We start from the raw sequence: 15,373 nt of genomic DNA on the forward strand, positions 1-15,373 counted from the left end.
TGCCTGCCAGCCGCACTTCCCCATCCTGGTCTCCGCTGTCAGCATATTGCTGCTCTTCTTCCCAAGTGCTTTATGGCATCTACACCTAAGGTCACCCTTCAGTCTCACAACTCACAGAGCAAATAAGGAGCAAATCTTAGTTTTCTGAGTTTGCAGATGAGGAAATCCAGGCCTTGACAGATGAAGTGACTTGCCCAAGACCACTCAGGAGCGGACTGTGAAGAAACACAGGCCTGGACTTGTTATTCTGTGTCTAGTCACCTGCCCAGCCAGCCCGTTGGCCCAGGTCCTTGGGCCGCTGAGTGACCTCAGCCTTGCTTCTGGCCTCCAGGCCAGAAGGAATCAAAGGCTGTGGAGGTAGCAAGGGTCAAAGGGCAGGTGTGGCCGAAGTGACTGCAGGGCTCTCTCCTAGCCAGTTGTGTGCTAAGGTGATTGATCAACTCAGAGTAAACAGGGGAGCTGGAAGCTCTGGGCAGCTCATTGGGAGGAAAAGAGAAGGTGGGGCCTCTGAACAAGGCTGGATGACAACCAGGATTGGCACCAGGGGCAGGTGTAAGCCTTCGAGGGAGCCCCAGCTCCTCTTCTCTCAGTTGCAGCTCTGTCCTGAGAAAAAGGACTCTGTCCTGAGAAAAACTGGGGGCATCTGTCCTGAGAAAAACTGGGGGCCCTGGTACCAGAAGGTGTCACCAGACCAGTTCTCACTTGGCTGGAAATCATCTCCAGATGACCCCCAAGATGACCAAATGACTGACCCCTCAAGAAAGAGGCCCAGCAGAGGCTGCCCATCTCAGCGGGTCACTGCCCTTCCCTTCTCCCTGCCCTCCTAGAAAGCCCAAAGCTCCCTAGCCCTCCAGAAAAATGACATGGGCCATTCTCAGTTCTACTCTCTGTCTCTTGGCCTGCTTGTTAGCTGCCAGGAGATAAAGCCAGTACTGTCAGGGTATATCTCCATTCTATGTTTGCCTTCTCCTCCCTCTCATACACGCAAACAATTTCTCTGAGGCCAGCTCTGCCTTTATCCCCAGGGAATTGCCAAGAGGAGGTACCCCAGACTGTGGAGGTGAGCACCTGTCCCACAGCCCCTCACCTCTGAGGGGCACTGGGGGAATCAAAGTGACTGGGTCGGCCAATGTTCCACACTTCTCCAAGGCTCCAGGGAAGCACAGGGACTCTTTTTATTAAGGGAGTCTGTGTTTATTTGTCGGTCCTTTTATTCCAGGCAACAGCCCAAGCCCAAGTCAGTTAGAAAGGCATGGGCAGGAGCCATTTGAGGTTATGAAAATGTTTGAAGGTGACTTGGAGGGTGCAGGTTATCCCAGGAATGGAAGAGCATGTCAGAGTGAAATTGGGACCTACTCATGGCAAGCTTAGCCCAGGAGGGAGGATGATAGTCACCCAGTGGAAATCAAAGACTGCAAGTCTCTGATATAAGGAAGAAGGCAAGGGAAAAGGGGGAGGAAAGAGAGCTTCTAGGTTCAGAGTATGCAAGCAGACCCATGGGGGCTTTGGGCACTGGAGCCTTGGGTTGAAAGAATGGGGAGTTTGGCTCCAGGGGAGCAGTTGTTAACAGCTGAACCCAAATGTGGATGTTGCTACAGAATTAGGACCAAGGCATCCTGAGAAATGACCCCAGAATCATCACCAAACAAATTAACAAACTAGTGAATGAGCTTGAAAACACTGATGTAAAAGCACCATACAGGAAACCCATGTTCTAATCCAGATCTAACTGTTCATAACAATAGGTTAACACCTGAGTAAGCACTATGTTAAAAGCAGGCACTCTTTGTATGCATTATTGAAGTGCATCCTCATAAGAATATTTAAAGTAGGTATTATTATTAGCTCCACTTTATGTGTGAGGAAGTGAAGCCCCAAGAGATTAAGGAACCATTCCTGGCACCTGCAGGGGCTTGGGACCCTATTCTTAAATGCCAGAATAAACTTACCAAGAGAGTGAGTAGAGGAAACGGGTCTCTAACTTGCTGTGTGACCTCAGGCAAATCATACGTCCTCTCTGAACTTTAAGTCTCCCTGGAAGAGAGAATAACCGCTGCTCAACAGGCGTTTTTGGAGGGTGAGGGGCTAAAAATGAGACTCGATAAAGAGAAGGAGAACTGACTGCCTTTGCTCGCCAGGCCATAGGGTTGCTCATCTCAGGGCCAGCCTCATGCACAAGGGCCCCTAGGGCAGTGGTCAGAAATGAGCCTTACCATTCCCAAACCACAGGCAGCTACTGCAGGACCAAGGTGGTCTCAAGAGTCAGAGGAGTGGAAACTTGCTGGGGAGAAGGAGTAAATGAAGGGAAAGCCAGAGGGGAGCAGGGGCAGGGAAGCAAACCACAGAACCCAGTTTGGGCCCAGGATTTGGGTTTTGTCAGAAACAGGGGAAGAGAGAAAAGGGAACATGAACTGATGAACTGACACTGACACGTGGTTTTTAAAAAAATAAAAGGTGATTGGGAGGACTGTAACTTATGGTTAAGAATGGAAATCCAGAATGGCAGAATGAAAGCAAGAGCAAGTGAAAAGGAAAGCTGGCCCTCAGCCATGGTAAGTCAAGGGGAAACAGGCTTAGACTGCAGCAAGAGGGATTTAAGTTAGACTCAGGGAAGAAATGGCCCAGAGGATGTTAGACACCAAAACAAGCTGTACCGGCTTCTCCTTTCTAGACTACTTTTGAAAGGCAAAGGACTGCACACCTCACCCCCGCTGTGCCCCTCCACCTTCAGTTGGCTGCCTCTCCAGCCCCTTGTGTCTCCTCCCCAGGCGGCACCACTACTTTGCTAAGCTGGAGCAGAGGGTGAGGGACCGGGAATGGGCCTCATCATACTTCAGTGCCCTCCAGAAGCAAACGCATCAATTCCCACACTAAGTTTGGTGCTGCCAAGAGGAAACCTTCAAGAGACTAGAAAGTCCAAAGTTAACTCTGTTTTCAGGTGCTGAGCATGTAGCCAGAGGCCTGGCTGGGCTAGCAGAGGAGCAGACAAGACCAGTAATGCTGCTGCCCATGTGCTTCTGGGGTCCCAGCTCCATTCCCTTTGCTCCCCAGTCCAGCTTAGAAACAGCTCAGCCCCTGCACATGGGGGGATGGGACATCCCAGCCCCTGCTTCAGCCCTCACCCACATACCAACACCCCTCCCCATACACATACTGGTACCATTTCCCATCATATCCCTTTGCACACACATACCTGTGTGCATAGCACCAAAACCTGGCTCTGTCTGTAGTCCTTCACACCCTGTGAGCTCCTTGTCTCAGCTGGTGGCAGCCCACAACTCCCTCAGTGTCCCCCTTGGGCACAAACACATCCATGCCACCCACCACCCAAAGCCAAGACAGCTTCCTCCTGGAGACACCTGGCATCCAGCTCAACATGCTCAGCCAGTAGGCAGAGGGCAGGAGCCCCTCACCTGTGATTATCCATTGCAGTTCCTGGGCCCTGAGGAATGCCCTGAGGTTTCTCCTGTCCACTCTTCCTTCCACCTCACTGGACACTGTCTGTTTCCCCTCCCTTCAGTCATATGATCACCCCTGCTTTCACCCATTGCTGTAACCAGCTCCCCATCAGTGGACTTTCTTGCTCCACAGGCTAATCTCTGAGCTGCTCCCACCTGGACGGGGTAGAGCTAGGGGGCACCCCTTGTCCTGAGAGTCATGAGCATCAGAATGGCCCTCTGGCCTGAGATTATTGCAGGTCCTGCCTCCTGTAGCAGACACGCACAGTTCCACAGAGTCTCCAGGGCTCTCCCTCCAGCCCCTCTGAGCAGCAGTGGGAGACTGCAAAGACCCAGCCACCCTCCACTTCCTGCTCACCTCAGCACCCCTCACTGGCTCCTGTGGTCAGTTCAGCTGCAGGCATCAGGTCTCCAGAAGAGTCCCAGGGCAGCGGCTTATGGGAAACCCAAGAGAGCCAGGACCTGAAAGAGAAACTGTCCTCCACATTCACACTTTATCCTGTTCTTCCTAGTGCAGAATCCCATCCGACTTGTCCAGGGACTCCCAGTCAGAAAGAAGCTGTGTGTGTGTGTGTGTGTACATACATATTGGGAAGTGAAGGGACAGAGAAACACCAGGAGCAACAGGAGGGACTGAGGCCAAAAGTTTGTGAACCAAGATTACAACATCCAACCTCAGGAAGCCGAGTCCTCTGTCAGCAGCACTCCCTGTCCCACTCCCACTGTGAACCCACTGCCTCCAGATGGGTGTCCTCCAGGGGGCGTGGTCCCATGGTGACCCCCCAGAGCTGGGCTGAGCTGCTCCCTTGGGCAGGGGAAGGGGCTCAGAGACTCACACCCTGACCTCATCTTCTCTCCTCCTTCTCCTTGCCATTCCCCGTTCCCCCTTTTCCCCGTCCCCCTCCAGAACCATCTCCTTCCTGAGGAAGAGGAGATGGGGGTGTGCAGGGCAGGGGACAGCCCTCTCTTACCAGAGACTCCAGGCTGGAAACTGACAACTTGGCAAGGGAGTCAACCTCACTGACGAGGGCAAGGGAGGAGGGTGAATCACATGCTGAACTTTTCCACCAAGTACCTTCCCTCTGTGGCTTCCAGGCAAGGCTCAGGACCTTCACAACTGCTACCCATATCCTTGGGATTTTTCTAGAGAAAGCACTCAAGAAGCAATGTAGAGCAGACCCGGGCTTGGGGCCAGAGAAAGACCTAAGTTTCTATTCCTCCTCTATCATGTATCAGCCACAACAGCTAGGCAAGGGTCAGCCTTGGTTTCCCAATCTGTCAAAGGTAGGTAACAATACAATATCTACTTTTCAGGTTACTGTGAGGGTCCCAGGATATATATCATAGGTGCTTGAGGGGAGGTGTGGGTGTTGGTTGTGGGTCCTCTGGAAGCAGAGGCTGGGATGGTGTGGGGTCTGGTCCCAGGCCGCTCTGGTCACCTCACAGCACCAGACAGCTAGCTAGAATTTGTCTGGAGTGGCCTGGCAGCTATCAGTGGGGAAGGGTGAGTTTTTAATATATGTGCCCTATGCTATGAGCCCAGTGAGCTCCTCCAGAGCAGTGTCTTCATCACTGTCCCTGAGCACGCCCACCTGGTGCTGGGTACAGCACTGTCCCACCGCTCTTCATTCAGACTAGCTGGTGCCTCCTTCAAGACAAAGGAGATGCTTCTTCAGCTCCAGGTGGTGTGAAGGGAGAGGAAGTTGTGGGGAGAAAGGGAAATTTCCTTTTACATGGGCTTCCTCTTTGTATTTTAGAACTTCCCAGCAGGGGTGGGTGTGAAGTGAGAATATCAGTCTGTAGTTTTCTGTCAAGCACCCCCACTCTGTCTCTCAGGCCCCTGTAAGCATCTCCTGTGGGGTTCCACATGAAGAGGAAGGCAGAGCAGGTCTCAGTTCTCAGCCCCATTGTCTCTGTGAAGCCAGAAGCCAGAGGGGGGTCAGCTGTGGCACAGGACATGGCCCAGCCAGAATCCATACTTGAGCTACCCCAGTGCTCAAGTGTGACCTGTCTCTGCATGTCAGGTCCTCCATGGATTGACTACAGAGCTCTTGCAGAGGGGACATCCAAGTCCATGAGATCGCCTAAGCTGCTGCTACTCCAGAATGAAACACAAGCCTCTCCATAAAGAGGAGAAAGAGGGGAGAGGATCAGCCTGGCCAAGAGGGTGAATTTCCTTGCTGATTCCCTCAAAAATTGTATTTCACAACTACAGTGTGACATGCTTTCTGTAAGGGTGAGCTGCAACAGCCCAGCAATCTGTCACCTCTTGTCCACCTTGTCAGAGGACAACTGCCTGGTTGGCCTGACACAGGGAGTGCAGTTGGACTTTCCCCAGAAAGAGCTACCCAGTCCCTTCCTGTTTTTATCTGACTGCCTCTGGCCTTAGTCCCACCATCTTCATGTTGAGCCCTTCCTTACTCAAGTTCACCCCAATTCTCCTAGCCCCCAAGATCCACTTGGTATTCAGACGAGTTAGTAAACTCCTGAGGCCAGAGACCCTCATCTTTGCAAATGATAGGCATCCTGAAAAGCGTAGCTGAGACCAGGGTACTTCCACAGAGTAGAGTGAAGATGACAGGCAGCTAGATGAATCTATTACCTGGCTTCAGTAGGAACCACTGGGCACCACAGAATGTTCTCCCCACCCTCATCTTCTAACCCCAGGTATACTTTTAGAGGACCTGGAATAGGACTTATTTCCTGAGCATCTAACTCAGACAAGGAGTTTTACATGTTACCTCATTTTACCATCTTAAGAATCTTGAAATGTCAAAATTATTAGCCCCATTTTACAGACAGAAGACAAGTGAATGAATAGAAAATAAGTGATTTGTCCTAAGGCCATGCATAAGCAAATGATGGTGCTGGGATTTGAACCTGGGCCTCTTGGCTCCAAAAATCTATGCTTTTTTCACTGTAGCATACTGTTCCCCTGACCATGAATATCTATAGGGCAGGGGTCTCATTTCATAATTCTTTATTTCTGCCTCTATCATATAATACAATGCTGCCTTAGAATAGGCACTCAGTGTTTATTGGATGGAGGATGAATGGATGGATGGGTTGATAGATGGATAAATGATGCATGGATGGAGGATGGATGAATGCATGGATGAATGGATGGATGGATAATAGATGGTTGGATAGGTGGATGGATGGATGGATGGAGAATGGATAGATGGATGGATGGATGGATGGATAGATGAGGCATGGATGGATACATGGATGGATTGAAGATGAATGGATGGGTGATGGATGATGGATAGATGGATGGATGGATGATGGAAGATGGATAGATGCAACTTGAAGGGGAAAAATGATTACAGTTTCCCCAGAATTAGAAGGCTTGGATGACTCAGGTCCTGCTTGTCTTGGACAATGCTGCTGTGCAGAGCAGCACTCTTAGGCCATAGGACACAGCATTATTTTAGGACTACCTCTCCCTTGCCTCCTAGTAAAAATGCTTAGCTCAATAAATGTGTGATCTCTTTCCTGGAGGCCAGTGCAACCTAGTCTGAGACTGGGGGCCACAACAAGGATGTCTCTAAACTCTTCCTGAGCTTTTCTGTGATGCTAACAACCCCATGTGGTGGGGCTGGGGCTATGGGAAATAGGATGTATCCGCCTGAATGTGTCCCCAGGGCAGCTGTCCCTATAGCATCTGCTGAAGTCTAACTACACTGACGTGAGTAGTACTATTCCTGTTTTATGGAGGAGAAAACTAAGGATCAGAGACATTAACTTGCCCAAGGTCACACAGTTAGTAGTAAAAGGTACAGGATCCAAGCCAGGCCTGTAAGCCCCTCTAAAGAAGCATGCTCAGCTGACTGAGGTGTCTCTGAGTTTGCACATGTGCACATGTCTCTGAGACTGCAGACAGGCCATGCCTGCATGCCCGGGTATGGATCTGAGACCTGGGTGTCCATGTGGCAAGGGCTGAGGCCCCACGCAGCCTGGTGGGCTCAGTGCCTAAAAAGCTGCTTCCGGGCCGGGCGCGGTGGCTCAAGCCTGTAATCCCAGCACTTTGGGAGGCCGAGGCGGGTGGATCACGAGGTCGAGAGATCGAGACCATCCTGGTCAACATGGTGAAACCCCGTCTCTACTAAAATACAAAAAATTAGCTGGGCATGGTGGCGCATGCCTGTAATCCCAGCTACTCAGGGGGCTGAGGCAGGAGAATTGCCTGAACCCAGGAGGCGGAGGTTGCGGTGAGCCGAGATCGCGCCATTGCACTCCAGCCTGGGTAACAAGAGTGAAACTCCGTCTCAAAAAAAAAAAAAAAAAAAAAAAAAAAAGCTGCTTCCCCACAGACCTGGGTGGAGTCTGCAACTCTCCTGCCACCTCTGCTTCTGCCCTCCCTGTTCAGCTTGCCTCCACACTCTCACTGTCCTTTCTTCTCTAACAGGTGTGGTCTCCAGATAAGAGAAGGTTCCCTTCCTTCAGGGTCTTCTCCTCTGGGAACTGCAAGATACGGGGCCCACCTTCCAGGCTGGGGAAGCAGGTGGCACTGACTCAGTAGCCCTCTGCCCCATGCCCATCTCTTCAGCCTGATTGGCTAAGGCTGAGGTAGTCCTGCTTCCTCCCCTCAACCCTGACCCCTGACCCAAGGCAGCAGCATTCTCACATCTCTGCCTGCCAGCCCCACCTGTGCTTTTAGAGCCTCACTCCTCAACCACCTCTAGTGTGATGAGCTCACATCATGTGGCACCAAGTGACTCAAAGGATCTCATACCCATTATCTCCTTTGAGCCCGACAACAAGCCTGTTTGTAGAAGGAGTGCATAGCATTGTCTGCAACTGCAAAGCAAAGAACCTGAATTCCAAGTGACTGCACAAACACACACAGCAAGTTCTGGAACCACACCTCCTGATTCTTATAGGTGGTGACTAATAGGTGACTTTCGCACCATGTTCTTCCATCAGGAAGCTCCTAGATGTGACTCAGATGACCATTACTGCATATTCACCTTCCTGCTGAGGCTTGTAGTTCTGGCAACTTTGGTCAGATGGATGGGTAGAGAGATTGGCATTACATCCTTAGAACCCAACCTGCACATGAGGTCCTGCCCTACCCCAGCCACTATTTTCCACAGGTCTTTGCTCTTTTCTGTCACTCATTTAAGAAATTGTATCTGCTTTTGCTCCTGGCATATCACAAGCACAGCGCAGCACCATGCAGGAGGTGTTCTGTCAATAGTGTCCGATGGTGGAGCTGCCGGGCTGGGAGCACCTCAAGTCTTAGTCTGCCTCTCCAGCAGATGTATTTCTCCCCCAGTAAGACTGAGATTGAGCCCAGCACCCTCGGGGTATGCCCAAGTAGTCATTCTCCAGGAAGGGCAGCCAGGGCTGACACACAGTAGGACTGCTGTCATTAATCTTCACCAACTCTTCCAATGACAAAAAGTAAAAATTGAAGACTAGAAAATTGCAGCGCATTTTTCAACTAATGGACATGTAAAAAGCCAAGATCACCCAGGGAAACCTGTGCACCCTTAGACTGCAGCTCTAAGAATCATAGGACATGCCAGGGGCAGCACCAGGAGACCCATCTGAACAAAGGTGGGCACATGGGCAGACACCCAAGCCTGTGCATAGGCAGGGAGAGATGTAGCTGTGTGTTCAGCCACTTCCAAAACCACACACACAGCAAGAGCCAGAAACACATGGGCCCCAGCTCCATGCCCATACCCAGAGGTAAGGCTGCAGAGCCACACCTGTGGGACCCTAGGGGGGCCCCCCAATCCCCACTGATCCTGAGAGGGGAGGGACTTTCTTCCACCTGGATCCTCTTTGCAGCCTCACCCTCACCCTAAGCTTCTCTGCAGCTCAGGCCCTGACAAGTAGATCTGTGGCCACGGCAGTACCACCCGCTTATGGCCACATCTGGTGGTGCCCAGGCATCTGGTGTCTCCTATCCTCAGAAGAGCAAACCAGTGCTGAGGAAGTGGCATCCCTCTGATGGCTGAGCCAGGAGTGCCCTCCTCTGCCAAGGCTGCCCGCACTAGCCATCTTGGAGGCTGCAGTCACAGCTGGTCCTCTCTCGCATCCCCCGTGCCTGGCCTTGGTGGGCACACACAGGCACAGTTTTGGCTGCTGGGGGCAGATGAGGACAGAGCAGGGAAAGTGGGCAGGAAGAAGCTGCCACCAGGCTTTCCCTTTCCTTTGGCTAGGACTCAGGTCTCCTTCATGTGTCCCTCAATTTCCTTTCTCATTCCACAGGGCAAAGGAGAAGGAAGGAAGCTGGGGACACATGGAGAGAGGCGGGGCAGCCTCCTCTGGTCCAGATGCCTGATGAAGGAGGCTCTCATCCTGGACCCACCACCTGCACCCCCCCATCACTGTGCTGAGTGTGCCCCAGGGAGAACTCAGTGGGGGAGGGCAGGATGAGGAGGGGCAGGGTCCTAAAGCCACAATTGTAACATGGGGAAGGGTCAAGGCAGCCAGGCAGAGGGGCAGAAATCACCAGCAGTCAGTGGGAAGAATGTGGATTTAATGGAATGAAGGGTGAGAGGGCCCAGGAACAGTATCACCCCACCCACCAGCCCCCCACCCGACCTCCCAAGTGTCTCAGGGGTACACTCTTGGCACTGGCATTTCAATTCTGTTCAACCACCCCTGAGCAGAAATGTTGGAGTGGGAGGCACCCAGCTCAGCAGGTGGATTCTGAAATACCCCTATTGTCTTATCCACTCCAGGTGAGGGGCAAGGAAGCACATGGGCTGCTTCTGCACTGTCCCCTCTGCAGCTGTCCCCATGGCCAGGCTCACAGGCACCATCTGAGAGCCTGCCCCTTAGCAGTGAGACTCAAGCTCTTGGAGTCTGAGCAGCAGGAGCCAAGGGTCCTGCTGGGTTCCACTGGCATAGGTCCCAGCTGGGCACACAAGCTGATGGATTCTCTGCAGGTAGAGCGGAGGTGGCTGTCAGGTGGCGGAGAGGGGGACAGGTCTGCCAGCTTCCCTCATCACCAATATCTACCCACCTCCCCACACATAAACCTGCCTTCCTTGTCACCACAGTGCATGCCTGGGAGTCACACTATCTCTTCCTAAGACTTCTCAGCAGCCTCTCTATTGCTCCCTGACACCCAAGCCATGTCCACTGGCCTCTCTATACAACTGCATGCACCCTGGCTGGCAGCCCACCTGTCGGCACCTATGAAGGCTCCCAGCCCCTCTGGTTGCTCTCCTGCCCACAAAAGCCCCACCTCTCTGAAGGGGTCAGGGGCCCTTGAGGGTACTGAGTCTGTAGAGGCTCCAGGAGGGAATGCAGACCATGGAGGACAGAGCCAGGAGCCAGCCCAGGGCATCACCCCACCATGGGTACGTGTACTTCTTGTTGTAGGTCAGCGGAGTGTACTTGATCAGTGAGAAGAGGAAGGTGGCATAGGGGAGAGCAGATGAGAGAGGTTAGGGGGCAGGGTCCCTGTGCCCTCAGCTCCCCCTCCCCCAGCAGCCTGGCAGAAACCACACTCCAAGCCTGGATTCACCTCAAGGCTATTCTGGGCCAATCAGCCTCCAGTCTTCTCCATCCACACTCTGCCCAAAACCCATGCCTTCCAGCAGTATACCCTGTCACTCCAGGGCCCCTGTACCCATGGGCACTTCTGCATGCAGCTGACTCCCAGTTAGGATGTGATCACATGTCTACTGCATGCTGTAGGGTATTTACTACCTCCTCTGCACCATGAGTTTGGGATGTGAGCACCTCAAGGATATGGGATGTGCCTCATTCTCCCTCTGCTCCTCAGTTATGTCCTGCATACAGTGGGGAACTCAGGAACAGCTGACACAAAGAGATAAAGTCAAAGGAAGCTGCACATTGTGGCTGCAGGCTCAGACTCTGGAGCCAGGTTGCATGGGTTTGAATCCAAGTTCTCTGCAACTTTCTAGCTTGGACAAGTGGTCTAACAATCTCTTCAACCTCAGTTTCATCTTTAACACCAGTGTAACAACAGCACTCAGTTTATGGGGCTCTTGTGAGGATTAAATGAGTTAATACATGTTAAAGCACCTCATGCCCAGCACAAAGGAAGTGCTCTGTACCAGCTGCCATGATGACTGCTGTGGCTATTAGTGTTATTCTGAGCAGCCCAATCTACCCGAGTTTCAGTCCTGGCCTGTGACGTTATACTCACACTGTGGTGTTGGTCAAACCGTCTGACAGTTCTGGACCCAAGTTTATCCTTCTGTGAAATGGAAAGGAAGAATCTATTTTGCTGTAGTTTTCTAGAATCCAAAAGGAGGATGAGTAAAAATCTAAGATAATTTTTAGTTCCTATGGAGAAGTCCGGTGCAGAGCTAATGGCTTCTCTACCCTGCTAGCCCCCATCTTCATCCCTGAGATGATCTTACTGTGCACACAGCTGGTGTGACGAAAAGCCAACAATATTTGATAAGCGGCCATGGCCTGTACCCAATCATGTCTTCGATGTTGTCGTAGAAGCGCCTGGCTCCTGCCATGCAGAAAAAAAGGAAGGGGAAAAAAGTCATTCTTCCACACCCAGAACATCAGGATGGGATCATGCACAGACCAGAAGGGGCAGGGACCCACAAAGAGATGACATCACAGCTGTCTGTTGAAATGGTGGCTGGGAGAAAGCTCTTCCCTGACACTCAGAGGCATCAACAGCTACCGCCAGGGCTCGGCCTGGGTTATGGGCAGTTACTTCCTGATGATCGAGGTTGTCAAAAGCTGAGAACATTTGGACAGGACAGGATATGGGCCCAACTGAGGTGGTCTGGGTGTAGCTATAACCAAGACCGTGGGCCAGGCGCTTCTGGAGGGCCTTCCAACAGCAGCAACTTAGGATTTGCAAGATTTTTGAGGATGAGCAAGAGGCAGGCCAGGAAAAGGCAAATGTGAGCAGGAGATGTCTGTTTCTTGTCTAAGGGCCCCAAGACCCTTAGACAAGAGGATAATGCTGGGACCTAGGGGAGGAGTCACTCACCATAAACCCAAGCCACACAGAGGGACTCAAAGATGGCCACGAACAGGAGGCACATGCCGCTGGTGGCATAGTAGTCAAAGAGCTGGAACATGTATATGCCGCCCTGCATGGGAGGAGAGTATTTTAAACAGAAATTTATCCAGTGGAAACCAACAGATTCACTTCTGTGCCCTTTAGTTTCACACTGCCATAAAGTAAGCCATAAAGCACTAGGCAGATAAGAGACACTAATTATTTTTATTATTGTTTTGGGACAGAAGATGGATGAAATAAGACAGCTATTGTTAGGTTATCTCTGAAAACACTTAGGGACTGGCCCCAAAGGCCAAGACATAGAGTGTACTCTGGGGAAAGAATCAGGATACAGGCTGTCATCAATACGGTCAAGCTGACAAGCTCCATCTCCCTCCCTCTCCCTTGACACAGCACACCGAATGTTACCCAGCCCCAGGGCTCCCTTTCTTGCTTTGAAGTTTGTATGTAGAACTCAGTTCAGCTGCCTGGGAAATCACCAGAGCTTGCTGGAAAGGCAGCTTCTCCCAAAGCAGTGCTTTGCATACTTCTTCACTTACTGTGGAGCCAAATGGCTCCTCACCCATCCCTGGAGGTGGGTGGTCCATGCCAAAAGGCCAGAGGAGAAACCTGCCTACTTTGTCATTCCTGGGGTGAGAAAAGAGGGAATCCTCATGCCTGGAAGCCCAGACGACCTGCCCTGCCCCGAAACTGTGGTATCTGCCTCACTGACAGGTAGCAGCCATCACTTGGCTCCTCCTCCCCAGCCTCCCCCTCCCCCAGGCTCTCACCTCTGTGAGCGTGACCAGCCCCACAAGGAAGGAGAGGACAGACACTGCAAGGATGAGGACTTATCTCCGGTTCTTGTGAAACATGCGGGGGTACATGTCCACCAGTGCAGTCAACAGGCTTTCTATGCACACAAACCGGATGACAGGGCAAAGGGATTGGAGGAAGGAGAGCTCCCGAGATGCCCCATCCATGAGCACTGGCTTCTCTCTCCCAGGGTCAGCCCTGCCTCACTGTCTCAGGTCTCCAGAGCTACTGTCCTTGCCTGGTTAGGTCTGGACTCACCTTCAATCTCCCCCTGTGTCCCCAAAAGGGCATCAACTTCTGACATTCACCCAGTCCCCAGCTATTTTAAGGGCCTTTGGGGCATAAAACTCAACCACATGCCCACTGCTCCCCCTCCCGAGTGCACACCCCCCACTCATCTCTCAGCCTCTGAGTGGCTGCCTCTTGATAGCTGGCTATCCAGTCCCAGGAGAATGACCATGAAGAAGAAACAGCAGGCCCAGAGAGGAGAGAATGGCAGCATCACCACACCCCATGGGTAGGTGATGAAAGCCAGACCAGGACCTATAGCAAGGAGCAGAGGAACATGGGCCAGTGCCTGGATACTCCAGCCATGTGTGACCCATGGCGTCTCAGAGTGGGGCCACGGAATAACAGGAGCTAGAGGACACTTTACCCCAAGTTACTAACACCACCACCACCCTCACCCGGAGAAGCCACCCAACCTTCACCTAGTTCTCAAATTTCCAAGGTACCTCTCACTGTATTCTCATTGGCAAAAACAGAATCTAGAGATGGCAGGTGTAAAGGGCTGAGTCTAAGGGGACTCCAGATCGCCAGATCTATGACACAGACCTGAGGGTTCAAGTCTAGAATGAGCTCAGAAGCCAGCAGGCCATAGAAATCTGTGAAGCAGACCCGGTGTAAAACACAAGGAGGTGGAAGAGCCTGGAGAGAAGTGGAGCCATCACGCCCTAGCTGCTACAGATGTTTTTTGTATTTGTAAGGAATGTAGATGGCACCAAAGAAAATTGCTCTAAGGCCAGATATGGCCTGGGGCCTCCAGTTTACCACCTCTGTACCTGGAGCCCCTTCTGTCACCCTACAATGAGTACCCTGGCATTGATTTCAGAATGCTGCTGACATGCATCCTCACAGTGCATGAACATTTCTCTCAGCTGACTTACATCACAGGAAAAAATGCACATGATAGAGCCTGGGTCTACACATGGGAAGTTTCCTCCGAAAGATGAAGAGCATGGCTGTGACCTTGGAGGTCTTTTGTTCCCACATTGGTGAGGTGGGGGTCATGCAGAGCCTGCCCCACAGGTTTCCATTGCATGATACAAGCAGAGTGCTTCACCCAGTGCCTGGCATACAATAAACCCTTAATGAAAGTGAGACATGGACCAGGCATGGTGGCTCATGCCTATCATCCCAAAACTTTGGGAGACTGAGACAGGTGGATCACTTGAGGCCAGGGGTTCAAGACCAGCCTGGCCAATAGGGTGGAACCCTGTCTCTACTGAAAATACAAAAATTAGCTGTGCATGGTGGCACACATCTGTAATCCCAGCTACTTGGAAAGCTGAAGCACAATAATCACTTCGAGAATCACTTGAACTGGGAGGCAGAGGTTGCAGTAAGCCAAGATCATGTCATTGCACTCCAGCCTGGGCAACAAGACTCCGTCTCAAAAAAATTAAAACAGAGAGAGAGAGAGAGAGAGAGAGAGAGAGAGAGAGAGAGAGAGAAGAAAGAAAGAGAGAGAGACTATCCTTCTTAATGAGAACTGGAGACGTCCACTACCCAGAGCTTGGCATCATGTGTGGCCCAGGCATGTTTCTGAATGCCATGGGAAGAAATCACCTCATTAAGAGTGAGCGAGCAAGAGAAACACTGCACAGCTTATCCAGATCGGGCAACAACCGCACTGCATGATGGAAAGGCAGTCACTCGCAAAATGGGGAAACTCTATATGCTGACAGGAACGTCTCCTTGAGATGCATTTTAAAATGAACAAAATGAGGCCAGGCGCAGAACAGTGTATACAGGATGCTATCATTTGGTTTTTAAAAAGAAGGCAAGAAATAGAAATAGTACTCTGTATTGCATGTATATGTCTGTATATACATTTTTTTCTCGTATATGTCTGAAC

General features: G+C 51.6%; 1 pseudogene; it reads right to left on the minus strand.

The window, feature by feature from the left end:
* Window positions 1-10,252: 10,252 nt before the first annotated feature.
* LOC100399683 (sodium- and chloride-dependent GABA transporter 2-like) overlaps window positions 10,253-15,373 on the minus strand; it is a 41,388-nt pseudogene continuing 36,267 nt past the window's right edge.

This window comes from Callithrix jacchus, chromosome 13 (assembly GCF_049354715.1).
Source record: "Callithrix jacchus isolate 240 chromosome 13, calJac240_pri, whole genome shotgun sequence".
NCBI classification, from domain to species: Eukaryota; Metazoa; Chordata; class Mammalia; order Primates; family Cebidae; genus Callithrix; species Callithrix jacchus.